Source organism: Anas acuta, chromosome 4, assembly GCF_963932015.1.
Source record: "Anas acuta chromosome 4, bAnaAcu1.1, whole genome shotgun sequence".
NCBI lineage: Eukaryota > Metazoa > Chordata > Aves > Anseriformes > Anatidae > Anas > Anas acuta.
The window spans coordinates 61,944,622-61,971,918 of NC_088982.1; the positions used below are offsets into that span (position 1 = coordinate 61,944,622).

The following is a 27,297-nucleotide window of genomic DNA, read 5'->3' on the forward strand; positions in this document are numbered from 1 at the left end:
CCCCCAAAACAGATGCAAAAGAAAAGCAGTGCTGGCCTCCTTACAAATAAGAAGCAGCAAGCCTGCGGTGATCGCTCTGCCAGTGGGGGCACAAGCACAAATGTCCCTGGAACAGTATTGCAACTGGTAAATCTCCAGGTTTGCCACTGACTTGTTCTTAGACTGGTCTAGAGGAGAGATTGTCCTTGCCACCTACACCCAAAAAAGACCTGGCCCAGCATCGCTATGCCTGAGACTTCAAACCTCATGGTTAGGGAAGAAGATTTGAAAGAGAGTGAGAGACCATTAGCAAGACGTCAACTGAGTGGGGGAACAAAAGGCTGAGAAGTATGTCAGCATAATTCAAAGGGAGCTTTGCTGCCAGACTTTGCTTGTCTTTGCAAAAGGCTTCCTCCTCACCCACGCAGGAGGCCACCCTCTTTCAACCCTCACAGCATGAAAATCTAAACCCAAAAGGTTAAGCAGGTAGGAATGTGCTTGGTGTAGCTGGGAGGAAGGCTGCAGTAGCTGTCATGCCTTTTTCATACCATTGCTGAAGGGATCGCGTATCCACATCCTAGGTGTCGAGGTGAAGAGATGCATTTTCCAGTGCTGGAAGCAGAGGTGGGGGCTTCCTGCTGGAGGCTCGAGGCTCGGGAGCAGGTTTCACTCTGCTCCTGGAGGTACGTGGGGTTGTCTCCAGCACAGGCGTGTGTGGTGCTGGAGACAACCCAAACTCCCCAGAGGTAATCCCTCAGGAGGGTTCCCTGCACTTGTACAGCACGCAACGTAAGCAGATAAATGAAATACTCATTTCTAGATACTGGGGCTGCAAGTGAAAGCTTAAAAAATGGAAATGAAAAGGGAAATTTAAGAGAATCCTTAAGAAACTCTTAAAAAAAAGTGTTTTTTTTTGTTTTTTAAAAAGCTTCCCTACTGGGGGAACGCTGGAGGTTTTTTAGGTACTTAGCAGGACAACATGAAAATCACGGTCTGAAAAACCACTGGCAGTCCCAAGATTTTAACACCGTCTACATTGCCTGTCTTAAATCATATCATTGCCTTGAAGTCACAGTTAAAAAGGTCAGTTTTGTGCTTTTTGCCTTGGGGGCTGGTTTGTAAGACTTCAGCCTGGGGCCACTTCAGGCTTCTCAGCCCAGTGCTGTGTGCAGGGGCTGTAAAATCGCAGCATCAGGTGGGAGAGGTGCTGGGGCATCAGCCCCAGTGGGGTGCAGCTGGCTGGCACTGGGGAAACTGGGAGCTGTGGGGCTGGGACAGTGCCCTAGAGGATACGTGGGGTGTAGGGAGATGCTGAGCTGGCGACAAGGAGGCTGCTGAGGTTTTCTAGGGTTATTTCTTCCCCCCTGCACCCACAGCTCTTGTGCACTGGGGTGTGGAGCCGTGTCCCAAGTGCCACCTGCAGCCAGGCGGGCTGTGTGGGTGGCCTCTGCCCCTTTTCTGGCTCTGTCTGTGTGCCCCCGTGGCTTTTGGCTTCACCTCCGAGCACAAAATTGTGACTCGAGCAGTCTTGGGTGAGTGGTGAGGTCTTTGTGCTGGTGGATTGGTGATGGGTGATTCGGTTTCTTGGCGTCCTGCTGTTAACTGGGCAGCTGGAGCATGGGAAATGGCCTTGGGGAAAGGCTGCCTGCTAAACTCTAACCCGTTTTTCTCTGGGTTACCTCCACATACAAGGCACTTGAGTGGCAGGTGAATAGGATGTGCCTCCTGCCTGCTGCCAGGCTCCTCACGCCAGGCATCCAGATGCCAGCAGGGTGACAAAATGTTCCCGACATCGTCCGTTTCTGTAGCACTGTATGTAGCTCCAGAAACTTCCTATGCACTAGTAGGTTATTAAAAAAACAAGAATTAATTGCTCGGCTCAAAGTGTGATGGAATAACTCAAGAGAACCAGGCTTTTAAACGTGACATAAATCAATGGGAGCCCTAAGTTGGGATTTTCTGCAAGCAGGAAACAATCGATGCACTTGGGAGGCTGGTTTTCAAATAGCCCCTTTCTTCAGCCCCTTACGGCAGTACCCATGGAAAAACTCATAGTTTGGACTTGTTGTTGCTTTAAAATAATAATAATCATCATTTTTTTTTATCTTGCTCTTTCTCCCATGCTGTCACTGAAGGTCTGTGGCGTGGGTGTTTCCAGGATGACTACCTGGTGATTATTCTGTTTTGATGCTTTGGGTCACAGAGTGTGGGTTTGAAGCAGCAAATGGTTACCAAATTAACTCTGGCTCGCAGGGAAAACCGACAGCTCTTTGTTCCGTGATTGCCAGTCCTGCAGCACGAGCAGCGATTTCATTTCAGGTGGGTCAGCTGGGGGGGGAACGTGGTCCCAGAGGGTGCTGCAGCCTTAAGGGATTCCCGGCCTGGGTGCCACCCCAGCACCCTGCTGCTGGCAGGCCACAAATAGACTTTTCCTCAGCCTGCTCTGCTTTCTAGCTACAGCTTTTACCCTTCAAGGCCTCTTGGTGCTGTAAGGGAGTGCTGTGTGTAAGCAAGGCTGGAAATCCCCCATTCTCCCTGCATCTGTGCAGCCTGGTTGAATGCTTCCTCCAGCAAGGAGCTGAAGCTCTCCACTCCCAGGATGTTTTCCCCCCTTTCCCTCAACTTGCAGTGAACGTGGGGAGCACTGGCAATCAAAGTCTGTGCCGTCTGCTTCCATCAGCCCAGGAAAATCTGATGTGCAAGGGATAACATTAAAACTCTGCTGTCCTGGCTGCTTGCTGGGCAGTAACAGCAGGGAATTTGCCACAGATTTTGCCTCCAGTGCAGTCTGCCAGTGTTTGCAGGTCGTCATTACCCGTATCGGGAAGCCGGGCTGCCCGGCATTACAGCAATTTGTAAATGGCTTCGTCGAGATGTCACCACTGAACTAATTTATGGGAGCTGTAATTAGCGGTGATGGGACTGCAGGTGGAAAGCAGTAAGTGGTGGCATTACTTAGTGACTTCAGGGGGGATTTGGAGTGTCCAGCAGCCGGATGCTGCGTGTGAGGGAAGAACGACAGCAAATGAGGGGGAAAAATGCAAACAAATGTAGTGCTGGCATGCATACAACCCCCTGCCCTGAAAAAAAAGAAAAAAAGAAAGAAACCCCACAAAACTGGGAAGACAGATGGAAAATGAGGACCTTCTGAGCAACAGGTGACTTGATTTTAGGTTGCAGGTTTCCCTTGCAGAGAGGAGTGGCATCAGTTGCCCAGAGGTGGCATTCTGGGCTGCTTGTGGGACTTGGTTCATCCTGTTGTAGGAGTAATGTGGTGAGTACCTGTGGGTTGGGCTGTTGCCCATGCATCGTGGGGCAGAAAAAAACAAAACGTGAACACAAAGGTAACTTTTTTGCAGCTCCAAAGCCTGAGGAGCACATCCACTGCCTCCCACCACTGGGTTGGTCTGCAGGAAGGTGTTTCCAAAGCCGGCCCTGCAGTCACAAGCTCAGTAATTTCCCTTTTCTTGCATGTTAATTCAGCAGGTTTTTTTTCCCACAAAGCTCCCCGTTCCCTGGACTCACGTCATTAAGACAGAAATTGCTTTTTCTCTTCAATTAAAGAAATACCTTTTAAATAAAAATGGTAGAAAGAATGGAATGAAATAACTTTGTCAGTCTTTTCAGGTTAATTAGGGGAAATGTCTGAGCTACCCCTGATGTTCAAAATCGTGGGAATGTGGGAAATTCTATTTCAGCACCTCTTTTGTCCTAATTGCAGAGGGAAAATAATTAAATATTTTTCAATTAAATATTGAAATGAAACTCTCTGATTCTTTAAATCGAATTTCATACTTAGTTTTCTTACACGAGTATGAAAAGCCATGTCTTTGATCAGTTAAAAATGTAATCAGCATCTGCCTATAATGCAGCTTCACCACACAAGTCAAAGCAAGAAACCACATTTGTCTGCAGATTTTCCAGAGTAAAAGTCTCTTGTATCTTTCAGAAATAATTCAGTAGTCTTAAGAGAAGTCCTCAGCCGATCCTACTGTTGCTAGTACCTGCGATTCAAGGCTGGGTGTGGGCATCTAAAAATGCAAAAAGCCCCCAAATCTGGTTTAAATCATGCTTAGCAAGGGGTTGATAAATTTAATGACATGTTTACTGATTACAGATCGCTACGTGTGGGTGTCCTCGTGGTCTGCGAACTGCAAAGTCTTAAAAATCAAGCAGTGCATGGAGCCACACAAGGGAGCAAAGCCTGAAGCACTTAATGAAGAAGCGCCACCGACCTCTTGCACGAAGCCATCCTTGGAGGAAGGTGAGCGGGAGGGGGATTCACAAACGGGCCTCGCTGTGCCTGCTTCCTATCAGGGAGTGAGAGCAAGCACAGCACAGGCATAATCGGTTTAGTATTCCCCTTGGGTTGTTATAAACAAAATCGATACGTACTAATGACTGCAGCAATAAATTTCGTCATACTTCATACGGTAACGCTCCGCACTTCCCCAGTTGTTGGCTTGACAGAGAGTAATAGAGTTTACCCTTTTAAAGTTGTAAATTACCATGAAAATGCTGAGCCTCGTGGTAAAATACATTCGTGGATGATTTTAAGCTTGGGAAATATTGGTAATACTTTCGCTAAGCATACTATTAAAATAAATAAATAGTATTTATTGCTTGGTTTCCCAGCTGTAGCTGGGTGAAGAAACATAGCGAGCATGTTTATCATGCTACTTGTGGTTTCATAATATTTATCTAAAATTGATTCTCAAAGAAGCTGTCTGAGAAGCTTATTTTTTCACATATCTGTTCACAAACAATCTTCCTCCAGAATAGATTTCTAGTGAGTAAAATCTTGATTTTTAGTGCTGGTTAGTTCAGGAGCTCCTCTTCTGTTCAGAGATTTCCTTTTACCTTTTTTTTTTCTTTTGGTTTGCTGGCAGATAAACATTTTGAAGGTGGATTAAATGTTTCAGTTAGCCCCAAATAAAACATTTGGGGCTTTTTGCTCATATTGTATTCCAAACTTGAACATTCACCACTTCCATCTGAACTGGAATGAAATGCTGGAATTACAGGGGTCTCCCAAAATGTGGAAATACACATTTTTCTACATCTTTGCTTCCCAGCCTTTTTCTCTTTTAAACTTTGGAGACCACAAGGAGACAGAAAATGCAGGTGGTTTCAATTATACCCTTGTTATTACAGCCCATCCACCTGAGATAACCCCCTGCCGAGCCAGTTTGTGGTAGCTTCTCATTCTCTTGCAGTCGTTTGCAGAAATTTCCCTAAGCTGTGCATATTTTGGGTCATCAAATGGGGCTCTTGGGCCACAGTTGTGTGAAATGGCTCCAGAAAAGCTCTTGGTAATGCATGGGAGAAAGAAGGAAAGTTGTGAAACTTGGCCCTTACGCTCCTCACACAGCCTGGAGAGTTGTCCACATGAAGTAATGTGGGCTTTCTGCGCCTGAGAGCAAAGGAGATGCACTCCCCAAGTCTGCTTCTCTGCAATAATAATTTCCCATTGATCTGGAAGTAAAGCAAGCTGCCAGAAGCCATGGTCCGAGTGTGTATTATAGCTGGGAATAAATCAAACCTGTCATGGTACTGGCAAAGATCAAACCCGCCCTGCTGACTTGAGTTCTGTGCAGTATGGCAGCGCAGCATTTGGTCAAGGAAGGCAAAACCAAGCGCAGATAAATTTTTTGGCAGCTGCAGCTTTGTGGAGGGAAGGGGGAAGTCCTGACTTGTTGCTCTGCTTCCTGGCCAGCCCTGTGCTGGAGTTTGGCTCAGCAAAGCCAGCCCTGTGCTACCTAACCGCTGCTTGTTTGCTGTTGCAGAGGGGTCCTTTCTGCCCTTCCACACCGTGTGCGATAAAAGGAGAAATCCATCTGTCACCTTGCACTGCCTTGCTGATGTCCCACGCAGCGAGGACTTCTGTGGTGCTCAGTGGTGGAGCCTTTTGGATTTGAGTCCGACTCGTCCTCGAGGTGAGCAGTCACGAGGCTACAGCAGAGCGGAGCCAGCGGCATCGTACCGAGCAGGTACTGGCAGCACTGCCAGCAGCTGAAGGCTGGTGTTTGGGTTGTAGTACGTTGCTGTGAGTTTTTCAAGTTAGGTTCATTGGTATGGAGAAGACTAAATAGGCACAGGAGTTTAAAGCCATTTTGTCTTGTCTTGACTCTAAAATAATTCATAACTTCGGGGTCGTGCTCTAGGTTTGCAGAAGAGGAGCAGTTGCCTGTACCACCCATACTGCCCTCCTTCTGCTCCTCATTTCTTTGTTCTGCTCTACATGTGGGACTGCTGGAGAGGAGCTGCTGCTCCTAGTCCGTTTCCAGCTACTAGCTGGTGGCATTTACGAGAAGGCATTGCTTTTTTTTCCCTTTTCCTCTCTGCATCACTACATCAGACAGCAGGTCCCACATCAGATGCATGCCCTGTGCTGAGGGCTGTGCTGCCATGAGCAGTGTCTGCAAATGAGCTGAAGTGTACCAGTAATGTTAGGCTAGGTCTTTGAGCTAGAGCTGTAGGTCTGTGGTTTATTTTCTGGGGGTGGGAGGATTGTCATGCAGCAGTGCATGCCATGGAACACACATGTGATGGGTGATACCTTGACATGGTGGTGTCTGTGCCCATTAGCTGGGCTTTGCTGTGCCACACACACATGCAAAAACCTCGAGCGTAGCAAGATGGTGACTTTTCACTGCTGTCTACCAGCAAGTAGTTGATTTTCCACGTGAGCTGATGCTAAGGCACGTGTGGAGAGTCAAATGCTGCTCAGCGTGGTGGTAGGAAAACATCCCTTATGGGATCAGGCTGGCTGGCCTGGTCAGACTGGTGCAGCAGGGTGCTTGGGCAGAGCATGATGATCCTTTGTGTTTGCTGGTCAGCAGCTGAGGGATTTCCAGAGCCACGGGTAGTGCTTCTGTCTTTCCTAATTCGGGAAGGATTTTTCTCCCATTAATTTCTCAAATTCCCACAGAGGTTTTGACATCCATAGCATCCCGTGGCTCAGCCGCACATCTCATGAAGAAGCACCTCATTTGGTCTCTTCTTGAACTTAGTGCTTTTTGGTGTCATTTAGTGGCCTTGAGTTTTTGCATTTGAAATTGATGAGCTGTCATTCCCTACACTCTTTCTTCTCCATGTTGCTCATGACTTTATGCGTCTCTACTGTACCGTACTTTCCAGTCTGAAGCCCTTTTCTGTTTAAATCTCTCCACACAGAAGCCGTTTCACTTCTCTATTTATTTTTGCTGCTGTTTATACCTTCTCCAGCTCTGCTTTAATTTTTGGCATGAGAGACCAGCTCTGCTTGTGTTATTCAAGGATTTGTATGGTAATACCAGGATGTTTCCTGTTATTTTCTCCAGTGCTGTCCAGCAGGGAGGACTGTGGGATTAAATAAAATGGTGCTTCTGCTCATCCCTATCTCTTTCCCATCCAAATCTGCTTAACAGCTGCAGGGTGTTACTGGGCTGGCCCTATCCCTAGGCTGCTGTTTCAGTGTCCCCTGCTCCAAGGTACGTTTTCTTGTCTCAGCATCCAGATGTTTTGGGGGTACCCAGCCTTGGGGCAGACTTGTCAGTGAGTCCAGCAGATTTCTTGACATGGTGCTTTGGGATCAGCAAAAACATTCTGCAGCTTTTTATGTGGAAGGAGCCATTGCCTACTGGTGGACTGAATGGAGAAATGAGGTGGTAACTGTGAGTGCAGCTGTACGAGTGTGTGAGACTTGTGGTTTGTCCTGCCACTGTTCGTCTGTCCCTGCTGCAAGGGCCAGAGCAGCACTTCCCCAAACTCACTGCCCTGCAGTTGCATCGAGGAAAAAAAGCAAATTAATTTTCCATCAACAGTTTCCTCAATGTAAAGGCAAGTTCCTGTCTTCCACCCTGCTTTGTCAGCTAAAAGTGTCCTCTGCTGGTCCTGTGTCGGTGCTGCTACACCTCGTGCTGAGCAGCCGCACCGAGAAGGGGCAGGATCAGGCAGCACGCTGCATTTCTAGTTTGTCAACTGTCTCAAGGCTGCCTGCAAAAATTAGTGTAATATCATGACTTGCCTGTATATGTGTATGGCATTACAGCCCACAAAACAATAAATTGCATTTGCGTTAGGATATGAAGCTGCTAGCAATGCCTATGTTAATTTTCCATGGCTTATTAAGAAAATCATAACAATGCGCGCTATTTATGCAGGATGTATTCAGAGATTTATCTCCTTAGTAATGTATTAAATTAGAATGGTGACATTAGAGACATAGATTAATGTATTAGCATTTCTCCTGTAGCTTAGAGTCAGGATTATATCACAAAAGGAATTAGTTTTGTGGTCTCTTCATAGATCCATTTTCAGTGCTGTCCTTCACCGGCTCATTGTCAATCACAGTCACCCGGATAGATTCATGCCTGTGTCACTTTCCTTCTTCTTACGCTCTTCTCTATAAAAAATGAGATACCGGGAATTTGAATGCTTAGCAGGGTCTGAAAAAGTAACTCATTCTACTATTTTAATCTGTTTCAAGGAGTTGCATTGGCAACAGTTCATGCTTCTTCCACATCTGTCACAGTAATCCTGACAGTGAAACTGGAGGGTAGTGCAGAGGCCGCATCCTCCAACTATGACTGGTTCACTGAATGCACGTGGGAGGAATAACCTTAGTTTTGGAACAAAGATTGGAGCAACTGACTCTTATGTGAATGCTGACGTTTCCTGGGATATCAGCAATTCAGTAAATGAAGTGAACTTTCAAAGGGTGTCTGCTGCTGTAAAATGAAGCTGGGAGGAACTTGGAACTTGCCTCGTGTGCCTTTTGGGCTAGTCAGAAGTGACTTTGCAATGTAAATACCTTGAGGTTTCCTTTATTTTATTTTTTTTTATTTGTTGCTAGAAAACCCAGAGACATTGCCAACAGCATCGGTGATTGATTGTTAGGAATAAGGTGCCGAGGAAGCTTTTGGGATTGCTCCGTGTGGGTCCCGTTTCAGGGCGTAGGTTTTGGTCTGCCTTGATGTGCTGGGGCTGCAGGTGAAATTCATCCCTTCTGTGAGGAGCACTGAGGGAAACCCAGACATGCTGTCGCTCTAAAGTCCCCCTCCGAGAACAGGCAGCAGCCTCCAAAACTTAGTCAGAGATCAGAGAAAACTCTACTGCTGTGGTTCACTTGGTTAAGTACAAATTTTTTGTACTTTCAGAATTTTTTTGCCATTTCAGCCTCCTTTTTTTATTCTTTTTTCTTCTTCACATAATAAAACGCTGCCAGTGTGAAAGGATCTGATGGGAGTAAGGAGATGAATGATTTGCCTTTAAAGCTCTGTGGCATTTTTTTTTTTCCTATTCTGTAATTTCAATGCAATTTTGAATGTTTAAATTACAGGAGAAATGAATGAGTATCTAAGACATGACCAGGATTTTTCTTTCCTCCATCTATTTTCTAGCCAAGTGCAATTAAACTCGGCTGATAGCACGGAAAATTTCAGAATCCCTTCTTCATAAATGGAAATGTCTACTAAGAAAAGGTCCTTGATCATCTGGTACATTGTGTTACAAGTCAATTAATATTCCAACAGTGTTTCACACGCCACAAACTTTTACTTTCAGTGGAATTCTATAGGAATACGAACAATTAATAAGTAATTAGCAGATATAACTGTGTGTGCTGAAAATGATTAGTATGTGCCTCAGATTTCAAGATGGAGCTCCTCTCTGCTTTTTTTTTTTTTTTTTAAGAGGGGAAAAAGAGGAGTTAAAAATGTTAATCCCCAAGTTGACTTTCTTCGGTTTTGCAGAGTATGTGTACAAATTGTTCATGTGTCGATGTAATTTCAGCATCTGTCATTTCTAAAACAGCCAGGTTTAAAAAAAAAATCAACAAAAAAAATCCTCCAGCAGCTCACGGTTCCCTGGAATTTTTCAGTCTTGCAGAGCTGTCAGCCTCATTTCCATAGTAATGCAGTTTAGGGGTTGCAAAATAACAATGCAGAGAGCAAGTTGCGTGCTTGCTCATGCGAGCTCTTGGTTCCAGGTCTCGAGAAAGCCCCTCACTGCACCACCACAGGCTGCTTCTCCTCCAGAAAATACACAAACCTGCTGCCGGTGAGGCTGCCAGCCTAGGGTGTCTGGGTATTGTGTGCTTTGGTCGGTCAGAGACCTGGCACAAGCAAAATATAGCAGCACATGCTGGTTTGTAGGGTTTTGAGCTCCATTTCCCTGAGGTCTCTGCCCTTGCAGTGCCCACAGAAGCTTCCAGGAGGCCCCGGGGCTCACCTGTGCTGCACTTTTTTCCCTGCTGCTGCTGCAAAGCACCATTTTTCTGGGCATGGATGGGCACCAGTGGCAAACAAAGAGATGGAGAGAAGAAAATGCAACCTTCAGACCTTCAGAGGGCTTGTTCCAGGTACTGGGGCTGTGGTGAGGAAGGGTACACATTGCTGCAGTAATTTTGGCAGTGCTGTGAGGCATTACTTATAACAGTGTTTGGCATTGCAGGAGACTTTGAACTGGGAGCAGGTATTTAGAGCTTTCCTGTGGTGCTGCAGTGTTCAGCCTTTGCTCTCTGCCTCAGGCTAATGCTTTGGAAAAGTTGGAGTTGAAAATTATTCAACCATTTCTAGAAGCAAAGCAAAGGAAAATAGGAAATCTATTTTTTCCCCCTTTATTTTTCCCTTTCTAGGTGAGCCCAGCTATATCATGGGAATTTTCTTTTTATTTTCTTTTTTTTTTTAAAGTATCAGAGAAAACCTTGAACTGTCACTTACGTGCCTGTCACATCATCTCTCTTTGGTAAGATGAGATGGCCTTAAGGTGAGCGCAAATGTTCCTTATAGTCATCCCATGTTTCTTCTCACAGTGAGCGGTGCCAGGCTCCCTGTAAGGGAGTTTTGAACTCAGGGCCTCCAGTTTCAAACAAAGACACTGAAAATGAGCAAGCGGCAATGTGGAAGGATCCATCCTTGGCACAGCAATGGGCAGTGGCAGCAGTATGTGCCCAAAAAAGCGGCAGCTGGGTGTAAGCTCTGTTCTTCTCCCCACGTATCAGTGCCGTGGGACCTTTCACACCTGGTTACCAACCTCCTGACATCGCTCATCCTTGTCTGCACGCTCTGTGATGTGTTTCTGAACACCCAGTGGCCACCTGGATGCTTTCTCCAGCCTCAGGAGGCAGCAAAGCTGCTGTTGGAAACACACACAGAGCTCTGGGACAGCGTGAGCATCCTGCCCAGGCTGTGCCCTTCCCTGGAATCAGATGAGATAGCAGCCAGAAGCCAAGCAGCACGTGTTTATTATCTTTTTATTTCTTTATTTTTTTCATTGATGCTTTTCCTGTTTGCCTTGAGAAGTACATGGCCCCATTCCCATATGCCTGGGAGTGCTCTAACATGATCGAGACGTTCTTTTGGAAGGCTCATCAACCTTGCATCTCCATAAATTACTGCTGGTTTTGTTGCTTATCTATTTTGGCTATGTTTCTCGCATTTTTCAAAGGTACATGCTTGACTGGAGTCAGTTTGCAATTTAAATGGTACTTGCTTTAATTTAAATATCAGTAAGCTCATGTGGGTTTATTTAGTGCGTGTGAAATGATGATCAAGCTGACACATCAAGTGGCTCGATCCAGACAGCCGGTGCTCCCTGCTGAGGGCTTATCTGATCTGTGTCGGTTCAAGTTTGTGTTTCGTTTCTTTTGTGTCTGAGAAGTTTGTTGATCAAAATCGCTGATTCATCTTTTCCCTCGTTCCTCCTCATGCTCCAGGAAGGCTTCTGGTTGAATGTAAATGGGGCTTTTAGCCTAGCTGGAGAGAAGCAGGGAAAATGATGGCTTGATTTATCCCTGCATTGGATAGAGCTGGTAGTGAAAGCCTGGGTGTTTAATGTTAGCTCCTGATTTTTGCAGTACGTGCCCTTGTTTGTATTGTGCTGCCTTATTCTCCTCTTCCCCCAGCTGCCAGCTGTCCATGAGGCTGCTGAGGGTGTCCTGAGCAGGGGGCCAGGGGCAACACACAGCACCCCAGGAAAGAAAAGCCTCGCCCTAAGGAGCAGGACTGTTAAAGTCTGGTGCCTAATAAGTTAATCATAGAATCAGGGAACATCCTGAGTTGGAAGGGACCCACAAGGATCACTGAGTCCAACTCCTGGATCTGCACAAAACTACCCCAAAACCAGTCCATATGTCTGAGAGCGTTGCCCAAATACTTCGTAAGCTCTGGCAGCTCGGTGCTGTGACCACTGCCCTAGGGAGCCTGTCCCAGTGCCCGACCACCCTCTGGGTGCAGAACCTTTTCCTGGCACCCAGCCTGAACCACAGTTTGGTTCAGGGAGCAATCTTTTGTTTTCTTGCCTATCCAGAAGCAGACTGAGCTTCCTATGCATTGTACATCTTTATTTCTCTTCAGGTAACAGATGCTGACCTGCGGTGCCACACAGTTTAAGGATGCAAGCGTGGGTCTTGCTCACGAGGCAGGGCAAGGAAGCAAAGCAGATTGATTGACTCCTTTGGCTGCGTGTGTGATCTTCTGAATGTGAAGTTGTTGTCTGTCTGAACCCTTGGATGGCATAAGATCATAAAAACCTCAGGCTCAGAGTTTATTTAGAACGAGTCTCTGATACAGACATAAACAACCTGTGGATCACACGAGTCAAACACGTACGGGTTTGTCTTCCTGAAGAGACTGATGATGAGCTCAGATAATGTCAGGGCTCTCGTGTGTCATGTGCACGAGGGGTGTGATTAAAACTACAGAGAAGCCTGGGAGAGCTGAGATCTGAAGCGGCGTGTCTGCAGCAGCAAGCAGGGGACTCGGTGCGAAATTCTCCAGCTTGGCAGCCACAAGATACATAGCGAGTTTACCGTGCCTGGGAGACCTATGAGCATGATGTTTATTTTTGAGGCATCAGCAGCTCCTGATGCTCATCAGTAGGAAAACTTCCTTGTTAAAACGAGGAAACCCTTTCAGGCTGCTGGTGCTGACCTTTCGAGTTAGCATGAATAAAAGCCAGGTTAATGAAATGCGTTGCTCCGCTCGCAAGTCGCAAAACAACTTGTCTGCCGCTCGGGAAAAAAAATAGCAAATGCCACCAAGATTTATGCAGAGCTCTGGGGTAACTCCAGTCGGGTGAGCCCTCGCTATGTAATACACTGCATTTCTGTGGGAAAAGAAGTCATCTCCTAGCTCCGGCGATACCCCCAGCCCCCGATGTCTCGTGGTGACAGATAGCATTAGTCACAAAGACTGTGACTTGCTTGCTAAGAGGCACGGCCCGTTTAGCGTTCTTGCCCTTACTGCTTGCTGGCTTGAGAGCCACAATCCTCAAGTGCAATCAGGAGAATTGCGTTTGCCACAGCATGCTGAGGAACGGCATAAATCCTGCCATATGAGGCGCTCACACGTGTTTGGCTGGCCACTCAGCTGCTGGAGAGTGCCCAGAAGAGTTGGCTGTTAATGGAAACACCTCGGAGCTGGCACGGAATCGATAAGGCGCTCGGGTCTCTCTTGGCATCTCCTAGGATCATGCAAGCATTCCTGCTTTAGCAGCCCAAACTCTTGAAAGTAGTGATTTTAAACTCAAAATATTCCTGTAAAGCGGATGTAAAATTGATGAGCATTTTGACACCAGCAACCGCAGCCCTGTGCTAATCTGGGGGTTAGGGAGGGCTTTTATTTTTGTGCAGCTTAAACCCCTTTGCTCTCCCTTTTGCTTGTAGGACTGAAATCCCTTGGAGGAGTTCATACCGTGGCACTGTGGTGGGACACCAGCTACCTTCCAGGCGACGCACTGGGCTCCTGTCCTCAGTGCCCTGCAAGGTCTCCGAGTCCTTTAAGATCAGGTGGTTTGTAGCTGGGACCTGGCAATGAATAGATCTTTCTTGCCAAGCTTTAGGTCCGGAGAGGCACTCTCCAACCCAGAAATGAAAAGTGGCTCATAGTCACTAACTATGCCGCTATGTGGTTTGGAAGGAAGAATTCATGAGGGAATTTAAGGCTTCTTTCACTGTGTCAATTCCCATTGCCCTCCTAAACACAGGGAGAAGAAATGCCATGGCAAGACCCTTTATAAAAGCAAATCTGATTATTTTCTTTCTAACCTCGCTTTCCCTGGAGTAAAGCAAAAGACATTTCTCTGACTCAGTTCGGTTTAAAGCAGGCCTCTAGAGCCATTAGAGATGCCCTTGGGCCTCACTTCTGGCCCTCTAGCTGCCATCCCGAAAAGCAAAGTTCTGCCACGGCTTCTTTGTTGCCTCTCTTGGCCCCACATGAAAGTCTCAGCACCGCTAACAGCTCCTTGAACGATGCTGGGTGCCCAGGCAGCCGCGCTGAAGCTAACCCCGTGCCTCCCTCCAGCCCCAGCTGCTTGAAAAAATCCCGGCAATGAATAAAACACTGGAGATAAAATTTCATAGCAGATGACTCCTTCTCGGGGCCATTAGCGAGACGGAAAAATCAGACTTTATAATACAAAGCAATCTTCCACCTGAACTGCAGGACAGCTACTCTAGCTCCACAATATGTTATTTAAAGCCTGTTTTATAATAGAATTTGGTATTGCAGTATGTATAATTTATAATATATTAAAACCCATTTCATAATATATTTTAATCTCCAATGATGAATAGCTGGGACAGTTTTGCAGGTTCTATAATATCACTATGGCAACATCCTTTTTTTTAAAAAAAAAAGTAGGACAATTGAGAGATATCAAGGACTGGTCAAGAAAAGAATAATGACACTTGTCAATTTGCATTCCTTCTGATAGTTTATTTTCTTCTTGGAAACGGCATTTCTTCTGATACTTTTGCATGTGTTTTCAGGGAATCGCTTGCGACATTACTGAAATGTTGCATCTCCTTTAACCTTTGAGGCCTCAACTTTGAAAAGATTTGGTTTTCATTGCCGAGCTAAATGACTTAGCCGATCTGCAAAGATGATTAGAACTCAGCAGCTATTGGTGGGCTGGAAATATAGCTGCCATCAGGTTTCCAGTGTTTTTGAAAATAAAAATATTGTTTTAAGTGCCCAACCTAACATGCTTTATTTAGAAAAATGGAGCTTGTCTGTCATACTAAATGTACATTTTTGAAAATAGGGGTGCTTGTTTTGAAACCTACATTTAGACTAAGCCTCTAAATAGCAGTGATTCTTTTCCTAGATGGTAGGCAGCAAAACATCCTCATCATTCACAAGGAAGAAATCTCATTTTGCCATCCATTCCAAGTGGTGCCGGGGGGTCTCTACAGTGGCACTACAGTAACTCTGAGTTGTTCTGATCAAAAAGCCTCGAGGTCTGTTGACCACCATTTGCTTGTCAGGTGATACGCAATTCATCCATGGAAAACTGGGATTTTTGACCTATTCCCAAACTTAGAAAGGCCTCCTTCTGAAGAAGTGAGTTTTTGAAGGCTTCAGGTCTGAAGACCAAACACCACCTTCCCCACTGAAATACATTCCTGTGTGTTGTTCCCAGTCTCATGCTTTTATGTGTTGGGAGAGTGGTTTTTGAGGGTAAAAGTTTATGGCTGTAATGGTTTGTTTTCTAATGTATATTGCTCAGTCACTGAGGGGTTCTTCTGTCAAATACATAGGAGCTCCAGGCATGAATTCCCAGTCAATGAGGAAGACGGTGCTAAAAACTGAGCTGTGTAGGAATTCGCTTGCCTCTGTGCTTCCTGCTTGGTTTTCTTGAATACCTCTGGCCTCTGCCATTCTGGTCAATTCAACAAACAACCCCCTGCTCTCCTCTAGCACAGCTTCTGTTTTGTGATCCTCAGTGCAACCAATTCCCTTCAGCCTCGAGATGAAGTCTTCATTCCGGCTGGTCCTACTCCTTGCCATCAGAGGTTTAATCCTCACTGCCCTGCTCTGCTTTTTATGGAGCAGACTCACTGTTCATCAGCTCCTTCTCCTCTGTGAGCTAAAGCTTCTCCAGTGCATCAAGCCGTGCTTCAGCCAGTGGCGGGTCACACAAAGATTGCTGGTAGATGTGGCAGCTGATATGAGGTAGGACTGAAGGTAAGAATACACCTGAAATGTCTGTAAGCTGGGGACACGTGGGCATTTGGCTTTTTTTCTCTTGTTTGTCCCAAAGCAGAGCACAGGTGTTGACCTTTACCGTATGAAACCATCTGCTAGCTCAGGCTTTTGCTTGAGGGGTGATGGCAAGTGAATTTCTGCCTATAGGGTAAATTCCAGGATGTATCCATTACCGTGCCATTGACATTTGCCAGCTGATTCTTGTGTTTTCAAAGTAATCTTGCTCATGTGCCCAGGGAAATTAACAGTGAACTGTTACCAGGGTTTAAAAGGCATTTCTGGAATAAAATTTCTTTTAACTCTTCCTATTTAAGTCATAGCTTGCACGGAACTACTGATTACAGAAGAGCAGGAATCCTCCTGAGAACTAGGAGCGGTGAACTTGATGAGTTCCTATTGTGTTTTTTTCATGTTCTCTGGTTATAGAAAGCCTAGCGCCACGGGCACCTCAGCCGTGACATCGGATCACGGTCTACTAATAACGGGAGGATTTCATTTTCCAAGTTCCATTGTACCTGCAACATAGTTTTTTAAATGTGGAGCCCAAATCCCATTATCAATGTAGAAGTGTAAGCAGCAAGAAAACAGACCTAGTCATCTTCCAGTGAAGAAAAAAGTCTCAGAGGGAGTGGTGACGTATAAATCGTCTGGTGCTCACACTGCAGCTGTAGGCCATTGTCTGTAAGAAAAGACAGTTTTATCTCGAAAGTGTTTGAAAATGGACACATCATGTCTGTCAGCCAGCAAGCTGATGCACGCTGGCGTCTCTCCCTTTTGGATCCCAAAGCGTCGGGGCTGATGGGTTTTCTTAAGTGGGTTTGCTCTCTTCTCACACATACCTACGTCTGAGAATTAAAAGCAGCTGAGAGCAGCAGCACGTAAAGCTATTTTCATGTTCTTTATGGAAGACAAGTACTTTCTTATCCCAGGACCACTGGACCCGTTCATAACTGCAACCTTTAAAGTTTATGAACTGTGAAATTGGGTGACTAATAGACAGGTGAATCATTAGGCAGGATGCCACAAAGGCCGCCTTCGAAGGCCTCCTTCTTCCCATTTCTTGCATCTCCCCGTAGATAAACTCCCTTATTTCAACACAGAGGAAGAAAAAACAGCTTCAAAAATTGCAGAGGGCTGAGATCCCACTTAATGGCAGGGGAATGGGATTTTGGTGTTTGCTGGGATGTGGTGGATACCTGCTGTGTCTGTCCGGTTACTTGCTCAGTGTGTGGTCCCTTGTGCCTCCTTGAGGTTCATCCAGGGACATGTAGGAGGTTTTACTGATTTTTTTTTTTTTTTTTTGGTGGGGAGGGAGGAGAAAACCTCTGGAGCCTCCATCTCTATCTGCTGGAGGTCTTCTTTGCTATTTCAGACTGCGTCCTGTGCAAAGGGGTCAAAGCAAGCAGCAAGCAAGGAACTGATCATTTTCAGATCCTCCTGCCACAGGGGTACTGTGATAATAAAATCCTCCTAAGTGTTTTGAAAAGCTTGAGCATTCTCTTTCAGGGGGATTTGCTTTGAGCAACACTGAGCCCTATACGAACAGCACTGTTGCCTAGCTTGCTTATGTCTTGGCAATCCCATCAAAACATTGACTTGCTCCACCCCTATGTAAGATGGAAAGTCTGATACAGTCCCGGGGGAGGAAAAAAAAAAAAAAACAACAACAAAACAAAAGACCAATTGATAGCACTTCATTTACTTACTGGAATGAAAACTCCATGAGTGATTTTGGAGTGAAGACCCGGGGGACTCCTCTTCCAGTTCTGTACTGAAGTGGTCCTCATCTTTATCAGAGCTCCTCTCCAGCTTATGGTTTCACCAGTTATTTATTGTCACATGTGGAACAGGAGCTCTGGCCAGGCTATATATCTTGGTTAATTAAAAGGAACATCTGCTTAATGTAATATAAAGCATAGTATAAAGGGTATTTCCTTTGTATACTAGGCTGAATAAAATGATGTATTGTCTATTGACCTAAGTTCCCGTGTGCCTATCGAATAACCATCAAAGAGCAGACTTCTTGACATCATGCACATCCCCTTGAGGCATCATAAAAAATAAATATCGTAAGCTTATATAGAGGCAGGTGAACCCAAAAGAGCAGAAAGGAATCTATACATTCCCAGAGCACAAGCTCTGAATGGTAACAGATGAATCCAGAGCACGATTATGCAGTCCACAGCTGGTTCAAAAGCTGCTCAGGCTGTAGGGTCTGGGTGCAGAACTGTCTCAGCTAGGCTTGTTTTCCCATGCTTGCTGCAAATATAACTTCAGTTCTTCGTAGACTTAAGGGTGGATGGGTGAATAAGTACTGATGTTGTCAAGTTGTCTAAATGCCTAATGGGACTAAAATCAAAATAACGCACTCAAACGGTGAAACCACGAGTGAATTAGGTAGGTTCTTGCAGCTTCAGGCAGTCAGCACATTCTTGTCAGGCTGTCATATAGTCCGTTAATCCTGTTTGCATAACAAATGTTTTAGTTTTTTCTTACAGAGCCTCAATTTAATGTCGCAGCAAGGAGGGTTGGACTCCCAGCCAGTAATCCAGGGGATTCTGGCTGTTCCCTTGCGCTCTTCTTGGTGGAGGTTACTGGTGGAGATGCTGCCTGGCAGGGTAGGCGCTGGGGGCAGGAGGTCTGCCGTACCTTGCTACCCTGATGCATGGCTTGCAAGCTGAGAAAAAAAGTGTTCTGCAGTGCTCCTGGTACTTTGACTCCAGTCAGTTAGGCATGGAAACAAGGTAGGATCCCACCTTGTTATTATTATTCTTAAATTTGGCAGGGCTTGTTGATAGACCTGTTACTGAAGGTGCGGCAGAGCTTTACATGGCATGTGCACACATGGGGGCCTGCACCAGGGCTCCTGTTGCTGGATCAGACCCTTTACCTTCATACAGACATCACTGAGATTTTTGACCCTACAAACTGCTGCAGCCACCTCACGATACCAAGTGGTGAGGTTTCTTCTGTTAAAACCCTCCCTTCTAGGCCTCCGCCAGCTTTGAACTAGGACCTTGGTCTCCTGGAGCTCCCACGTGATGTTCTGATGGTCTTAAATTTTTTTTCGAGACCATGAGGCAGTCTGTGGCCTTCTGGAGCAGGGAGAAGAGCCTGGCATCTGCTGTTGTGTGTATGTGGAAGATGAGGGATCAGAGGCTTAGCAGCAAAACAGAGAGAGGCCAGGGCTAAGCAGGGAGCAAGGTCTTGAGCAAACCATGCTGACAGTATAAAAACTTTTGGAGTGACCAGCAGAGGTCAGGGCTACAGAGGAGTTTATTTGGAAGCCTCTCTGTCTAGGTGGTTCATAAGGTTATTTTCTGCATTTATCCTTCTTTCATCAGCGCGTGGCTGAGAAGAATACCCAGACTGATTTAGACAATTTGATGCCTGGAACATAGGAGAGTACAGAATGCTCCCCCGGTAGGCTGTGCTGTATTTGCTCTTCCGACGCTGGACACCATCATCACTGCTCTCGAAACAAAGCATTTCTAACTGCCTGGCTTTGGGGTCCCACTTTAATCCTACGTGCTAATGTGCTGGTTTACCGTATTAATGCAGATTAGCTGGAAATAACTTGGCACATCAGGATTTTCCACTCTTCCTAGGCATTATAATCTCTTTGCTTTGGACGATGTTTATTACATACTGAGATAATAGGTTTAGTGCTTTTATGACCTCTGTAACATGTTCTTTTTGTGCTTCCACTCAGAACTGCTCTTGCTTAGCTAACCTTTCAGCCAGCAATCAGTGCGGCACAATTACCCTGGGCACACTGGCAGCCATTTCGAGGACTCTCTTGGGTTGAGTCCCGCTTCAAATCCGCCGCAAACAAAACAGACATTTGAGCTTATTAATTTTGGCTCGCTCATTTCTTTCCTCACAACCGCAACCAACTCGAGAGCCTCTCCCCCAGCTGCTTTGTTTAGGGTGCAGCACAGCAGATATTGGGGTCTTTCCAGCTGATGCTGACAGAGACCCTTTTTGGCTTCTGAGGTGCAGAAGGATCCTTATGCCCCCGTGGAGGGCTGCTGGAGGAACTCAACCAACAAGGGCCACGTGTGGAGGACGGCCTGGCCCTACCTTGGTGGTTAATAAACTGTACAGCATCTGTACATGTGGCTGCTGAGTTCTGTGTAGCTCAGTAATCCCTTAAATCTGCTGGCCAGATGTCCCCAGGGGCCCTGGAAGCTGGAGGTGGTAAACTTCAGAGGTGTGCGCAGAGTCAGCTCGTCTAAATGCAGCGCCTTCATGGATTCCTCGAGCCTTTCTTCTGGTCGCCGTCTGCAGCCCTTATAGCCCTGTGAGTCTGCCAGTGCTGCTGTTAGCTGTGGGGGTTGGTTTTCGTGGTCTGTCCTTACCAAGGATGTTTCTTGCTGCACACCTTGCCTCCTCCTCATCTGCACAGGGCACCTGAAGTCGCACTGCCACAGCCAGCGCTTTTGTTGGGTTTTGGCAGAGCTTTGTCTGCCCTGCGCTGGGGCTGGCTGTGCTTTTGGCCCCTTTTCCCCAAGGGGGAAATTCCCTCATCTCCTTGCAGAAGTGCTTTTGGACAGGAAGCTCGGTGTGTGTCTTTGGCAGAGAGCAGGAGCGGAGAGGAGGGAATCAGTCTTACTTAGGGCAATTAACTCTGCTGCTGACAGCGAGCCCGTGTGCTCCTTGTTCTAACTTTCTCTCCTCTGAAGATGACTTCTGCAAATGGATGGGGACTGTCAAAGCCTGTAGCTCCAGATCCTCTGCCACCTTTAACATCACAGAGAGAGGAGTCTCCTCCACCTGTCACCACTAGGGAAATGGCAACGTTACCATCACCTTGTCTTCACACCATCAAAACATGTCATCAGAAGCAGCCTACATCTTCTCTCTGGTATTATCACAAGGATTTTTTCCCCATTGCAGTTTGCTTCTGTTTGGGAAATAATGAGGGCTTCTGTCTTCCACGTGCCTTTTATCAAGGAACAGCGCTCTTCAGCAGACTCATTAAACTAATGGATGGCCTCAGATGGTTAATTATGCCTGAAACTTTCTTGCTGTCCAGCAGGAGGAAAGCTTTCTGACGTGAGACATGGATAGCAGCATAATCTTACAGTGACAGTCCTTTTGTATCCGTTAAGATGTCAGACAGAGAAAAGGCGCGGTGATGCCACCAAACCCAGCTGAGTGATCTGTTTCGTTTATCTGGGTGGCACACTCCGCTTGGCTGATGGAAGCGGATGGGTTTTGGACTAGGAGGATGACAGCAATTCGCTGGGAGTCACTGCAGAGTTGGGGAGGCACGTTGCCAGCGGGCTGGATGTAAACGTGGATAAGGGAGGAAAGGAGAAATCTCTCATGTAGGCCGGCGTGATTGAGGGGAAAAGAACTTGGGCTCACCAAGCCCTTCAAGCTATGCTGTCAAAGAAATGTATGTGCTGGTTAATCCATCAGTTCCGATGACAGGTTGCATATGGTGAACTGCTTGAAACGTGCTTCCTTTGTCCAAATTCTCATTCCTTAAAGGCTGGCTTTGAAAACTGTTTTATCAATAGGGGAGGCTGCTTCTGCTGCTGAAAAATGTATAAAGCACAAGTATGTGAAACGCGTGTGTCTAGCTTAATGGAGTTCAGCTTTCTTTATATAACCTGGGTCGGAAATGAGGGTAAATCTGGTGGTTCTGGTTGGGTCTGGCCTCGTGGGAGCTCAGCTCTCGGTTAGGTGCAGCCCAGATGTTAGGAGCTGCTGCACACTCGCTCCTTGGGACATCCCTGGGGCTGTAGTGCTGCTGAGTGCCTGCAGAAGCACAGCTTTTGTGTTAACCTTATCCAACAAATGCCCGCTCAGGCAAGAAGTATGCTGTGGTTGGCACTCAGATACATCACGTGAGATCTGGTGGAATTAAAATCATTTGTTTTCAGACAGGCATTAGATGGAGAGAGCCCCAGCCAGATGACAGAGCAGAATGAGTGTGAACCAGGTGCTTCGGGAAATTCTCCATAAGGCCTTGAAGGTGTTTTGAAGGCTCTTCAGTTTCCATGACTGTTTCAAGTAGCATTGGATATGAGGTCCTCTGAACTCATTTAGGGTGGATGAGCCTGTGATACATGAGACAAAGTCCATTTTGCTGTGGGAACCGAAGAGAAAATCTCAGAGCTCGCAGCTCCTGGAGACTGAGCCATTTTTCTCTGTGTGTGCAGGTGCCTGATGCATGCCTTAGTACTGCCGAGCCACGATCCCTACCTGCAATCTGTGGATGCTGCCTGAATGCAAACAACAACAGGTGCTTCTTTACAGGTTTTATTTTAAGTAGCTGAAATTACTCACACGGGTAACGTTAGAGATCAAAGCTGTAAGCAAGAGTGTATATGACCAGGGACTTAATGTTAGATGGGTGCTTAAGAGCTGTAAGGAACATCTGCTCCTAGTGGGTAGCAATTTCTTTTCTATAGCACACACTGAAGTGGGTTAGCATGCTGTGGAATGGTTTTCCTTCTTCCTTTCATCTCCTTGGCATTTTTCCTTCCTGGTCGCGTTTCATATGGATTGAACAGTCATGATGAAAGAGCGGTAGGCAAACGTGTGCAGAAACAATTTAGTTGTGTATAGTGTCAGATGCCGTTACGAGAAATGAAGTTGTGCAGCTTTCTACTTTAAAATCATAACTAAAGAGCTCCGACGTGCCAAGTCTGGGCACGTGCTGACAAGGGGCTGTGTCGGGATGTCAGTCAGCTCTCCTAGCAGCCACCCAGCTTGATGTACTGGCGTGGCCAGTGTGAAAAGCCTCAAATTCTTCAGAAGTGAGCCTTGTCTCTTTGTTTGTTGTCAAGATGAAAAAATTCCTGGGCACGCTGTGCCTTTCAGACAGGGTCTGAGAGCAAAGGATGACTCACAGGGCGAGCTCCCTCCTCTGCTTGCTGGAGGGCCCAGAGCTAACAACTGGACTTTAAACTGAATTTTACAAATCAGCAAGATTTGTATTCCTGACTCACCCACCTGGTGTCCCAGCACCTCTGGAGGAGCTGGAGGTGGGTTGTCCTCCACAGGTTCATCTTCTGGAGGGTCCACCTCCAGCAGCTCCTCATCTTCCACACGCCATCCAGCAAGGTGTGGGAAACCAAAGAGTTTCTAGGCATCCTCTTCATAGCTTGCAGCCCCCTCAGCCCCCCATCACTCCATTTGACATGTGCTTCAGACTCGAGTGCACCACTTGCACCCTCCCTGTACCAGGTCTGCTCAAAGGCTCCTTGGCACGCCAGGACTTGGTGAGTTTGGGGCCAGCATGCAAAAAGTGCGAGAGAAGATGAGGCAGACGACACACTCTCGGGTTTTGTGCAGAGATCCCCAACTGCTCTGCCAGAAGCGAGGGTGTGAGGGACAGAGCACAGTAAGAAGCACAAAGCTCTTAACTCTGACAGCCGCGTTTCGTTCCCATCCTGCACAGTCCCATGTGCAAGGACTACAAACTGCTGCCTTTCGAGACGTTACTGACAGCTCTTGCCAGGAAGAGCTGGATTGACTTTTTCCTGGCACCTTAGCATTTTTGATCAATAGCTTCACAAATGGGAGGGAGTTAATATTCTGCCAACTGCTTCTTCGTGCTGTGTTTGTGTGTGCTTTATTTTAATCAATTATTTTTGCCGTATAAAAAAAAAAAAAAGGTAGTATGAATGCTTGAGGATTAAAGTAACTTTCTCAGCCTAACAATGTGGATTTATGTCACTTCAAAAAGTGGTTTCTTTTGAGGAACAGGAACACTGGATTAAAGCTTTATTCCAGACTGGTAATTAAAAGGCTAAATCCCATATATGTACAGCATTACAGCTCTAACGCGACTGGAGGAGGATTGCTCATTAGAGCCCATCGGGATTTCTGCTGTGGCTTTGGGACCTGATAGCCACCCATCTCGTCGTGAATCCTATTAGAGCACACACTGAACTGCACGGCATCGTTCCCCAGCTCTCCACCGGCATGATTTTGAGTAGGGGGGTTCACTGCATGTGGTTCGTGAGGCTGGGTCTGCTGTTGGCTGTGGAAATAGGGCTTTGACTTTGTTTTGGGTGGCAAGCTGGCTTTTTAAGCTGAAGCTGGATTAGAAACAGCTTTCTGTTCCCAAGGGAGCTTTTCAAAACTGCTTAGGACAGAGTGCCCTAATACTTGGAGCCAACCAAAATACAAGACCAAATCTAGTAAAAGATGTAATCTCCATACTTAAAGAATCGTAGTGGTTTCTTGTTACTGTTTGTTTAAATCCAAAAGGAAAGGCGTTAAAGATTGGAAAATTATATATTTGTTATTACTACTTTAAGAAGGAAGATGTTGGTTTCAGGAAGTCCTTTTTCTTTTTCTTACTTCTTTTTTAAAATCAATGGTTATTTATCAATAACTCCCTTTTCTCAGAAAGGACTTTACTCCCAATAAACAACCTGACAAGGAAAGCAGACGTTTGCACAAGATTTCCAGCCAAGAGCTGTCCAAGAGGAGTTTTTGACAGTAGCAGCCAGTAGGTACCAGAGGATCTTCCATCTCCAGCTCTTAATACCCAGAATAAAACAATAGAGGGGTAAGCATATATTGTACTTCCTCAGTATCGATGAATCCATCAGCAACAACTCTTTTATCACGCGTGGTTTGGTTTCAGGGCACAGATAGAACTTGGCCTCAAGTCTGGGACCAGCTGGGATGCTTTATAGCACATTCACCTAAGCTGGAGAGGCACCTTTGCATCTAAGAAAAATAAATAAATCAGGGAAACAGAAAAATAGACAGTGAAAGCATTGCAAGCTTAGGTAAATGCATCCTACCACCACGTCACCATCCCTTCGAGCACAGCAAACTGTTTTTTATCTGTTCTCTGCTGAGCAGACTCAGGTCTTGACCCTTCTTACCTTGTCCTGCCAGAATAATTGCAGCTATTCCCCATCTGCCTCCCTGGGCTAATTGTCAGGAAAGGCCAACTGGCTTTCCCTCAGGGGCAGCAGGGCCAGGCTTTGCCTGTACTTCCTTCTTATAAATAAAAGTAATTAGTTGCAAACAAAACACCGGAGCATGTCATCTACTGATCCAAAGCAACTTGTTAAAAATCAGAACGTGCTTTGACCGATGGTGTTGGTGCTGTGTGTGGCGCCCTGTGTCAGCGTGGCTGTTCTCAAATGGGTTCTTCTGTTTTAAGCCTAGGTTCGTCAGCATCACTGCTGAGAGCTCTGTGGTTTTGCTGTGTCTATAGGCATTAGGTTTTCAAGGAAGCTTGACCTCAGTGATGGGATTTGACCATATTTTCAAAGAATGTAAATAATCTTTTTACAGCAAGTACAGTCACCTTGCTTGAACAGCTGTTTTGAATCCAATAAAATTGCTCATTTGAGAAAATCTCACCAGTTTTCATGTTTTCCACAGTACTTAGAGTAATTAGGCATCCAGGCATTTTCTCTAAGACCTTTAGACCCTCTTGAGTCAGGATTTCTCCACCAGAGAGCTGCTCTGCATCAGCTTAAACTGCTTCAGATTGGACTCTATCCTGCAGGAGGACAGAGTGCTCCGGTCTGGCAAGGCTGAAAGGGGGTGGCGTTGTGTGTCTGGATGCATCTGTGCAGGTTGTGGGTGGCCTTGGGATGCAGCTATTTGAGGCTGTTCTGCTCTCTGCTTTTCATGTTTTTAGGGTGGCCAGTCAGTGAGCTTGTAATAAAAGCCAAACCTGAGCACTCTCATATATAAAAGTCCATCATATATATATATATATATATATATATAAAGGCCCAATCTCCTCTCTATTTCGGTGTTATTTATTGCTCCTTGTGCCCTCAATTCCCCGAGATACCAAGTGTAACTCGTGCACAAAATGATAGCACTCCATAAGCTTACAGAAATGGAAACACGCCGTATTGCAAGCAAGTCTATTCCTGTGGCAGGTGAAGGGGAAGCTTAAGGAATGAAAGTCTGGGTCAAAGCTGCCTTAATGCACTGAGCTTATTGCTAATTTGAGATTTAATGGGGTAAATTGCTGAAAGTTCGAAGTTGTAATGGTATGGAGAGTTTGAAATACTTGCAGCAATCAGGGCAGCTTCTGTCCTGAACAATTACAGCTCTAGTCATGGTTGTCTTGCATCTCTTGTGCCGTGCAGGTGTCTCTAGGTGTGTGGTTCACCGGTGGCGAGGCAGAGGAGCTGCCTTCAGGCTTGCCACGTGTTGCCCCTGGCCAAGCAGCGTGTGCCAGCAGGAGCCCCACGTCCAGCTTGGCTTTTGAACACAGAAAGTGACTTCTCAGCACCGGTCACCTCAGGTCTAAAAATGTCCTTGGTAACTCGCCACGTGAAATGACTGTAGCAAAAGGTCACATCAGAATAACCAAGTGACTCGCTCTCTTCCTCCTGTCTTCCTCCTGTGTTTATCAGGTCATTTGAAGCCATCTGTCTACTTCGTTGTCACTGTATTGACTCGTTGCTATTAAGGACCATTAATATTGTAAGAGCCATACGCTCTCTCTGTAGCCTAGGTAATTATAAGAGACAAAACGGGTGCCTTGCAAAAGTCATGCACTTTGGGGGGAATAAGCCCCAATGGCTTGTGTTGATGCAGTAATTTAAAGTCAACCAGAGGAGGCTGAAGCAGCAAAGTGCAAGCACGATTGTTGTGGATACAGTTTGCTAAATCACCCTTTTTTCCAAAGTAAAACTGCCATGCCATCAGATTTGATTCTGATCCTCTTCAAACTTCTTTCTACCTGTTTGCAGTTAGAGACGGTCCTGGGGGTGAGGTCTGACTGCAGCTGCACCCCTCCTTGCGCTCCCAAAGGATTAAGAGGGACTGGGTCCTACTGAAGGTACGGGGACTTATTGGGTTGCCAGCTCCTGCTGGGTACACAGCCCCAGCCCAAAGGGATTCTCTGGGGTTGAAGTAACTCTGCGGCGTCCCGAAGGTGGGTGGCAGGAGTCCCCACGGTCCATCTGGCTTCCAAGAAGCTGGATCTGCCCTTCAGGCGGGAAGTCAAGGACTGCGGGAAGTGTTGACTGTTTGGTCTGTAATTAAAAGAAAGGTACTTACAAGAACCTATTCATATCCTTTATGATCTCCCTTAGGATCATTTAACTGACTAATTTGGACAGCCCAGACAACAAATGAGGACTTGGTCTCCTCTCTTTCTACAACTCTGTAAACATAATCCCTGATTGATTGGCCTCTAATACATCAGACCTAAATGAAAAATTAATTAGATTGGCTACAACCCCAAAGTGAGCACTTTACCACTTTGTTGTTTTGTCCATTTGATCCTTTCTTCTTTGATTTATGGGCAAAGGAGAAAGGGGAGAGGAAAAAACGGAGGAAAAAGAGGTTTGTGCTGGATGTCACATGAAGCCAGTCGGGTTTATTGGAAGCA

At 46.2% G+C, this 27,297-nt stretch overlaps 2 long non-coding RNA genes across 5 annotated transcripts in view; both read left to right on the plus strand.

Annotated features, from left to right (window-relative positions):
* Window positions 1-1,561: 1,561 nt before the first annotated feature.
* Window positions 1,562-27,297, plus strand: part of LOC137856334 (uncharacterized) — a 40,126-nt gene continuing 14,390 nt past the window's right edge. For 2 of the 4 annotated variants that reach the window (XR_011096359.1, XR_011096361.1), the window contains exons 1-3: window positions 1,562-3,253; window positions 4,097-4,243; window positions 5,766-5,969. This is a non-coding gene — a long non-coding RNA (uncharacterized lncRNA). Of the gene's footprint in view, window positions 3,254-4,096; window positions 4,244-5,093; window positions 5,373-5,765; window positions 5,970-12,317; window positions 17,927-27,297 lie in introns of those variants that run through there. The other 2 variants (XR_011096360.1, XR_011096362.1) reach the window with 2 other exon arrangements.
* Window positions 21,820-27,197, plus strand: LOC137855275 (uncharacterized). Its single transcript, XR_011095664.1, has 3 exons — window positions 21,820-22,206; window positions 24,324-24,486; window positions 26,045-27,197. It is a non-coding gene; the product is annotated as an uncharacterized lncRNA (long non-coding RNA).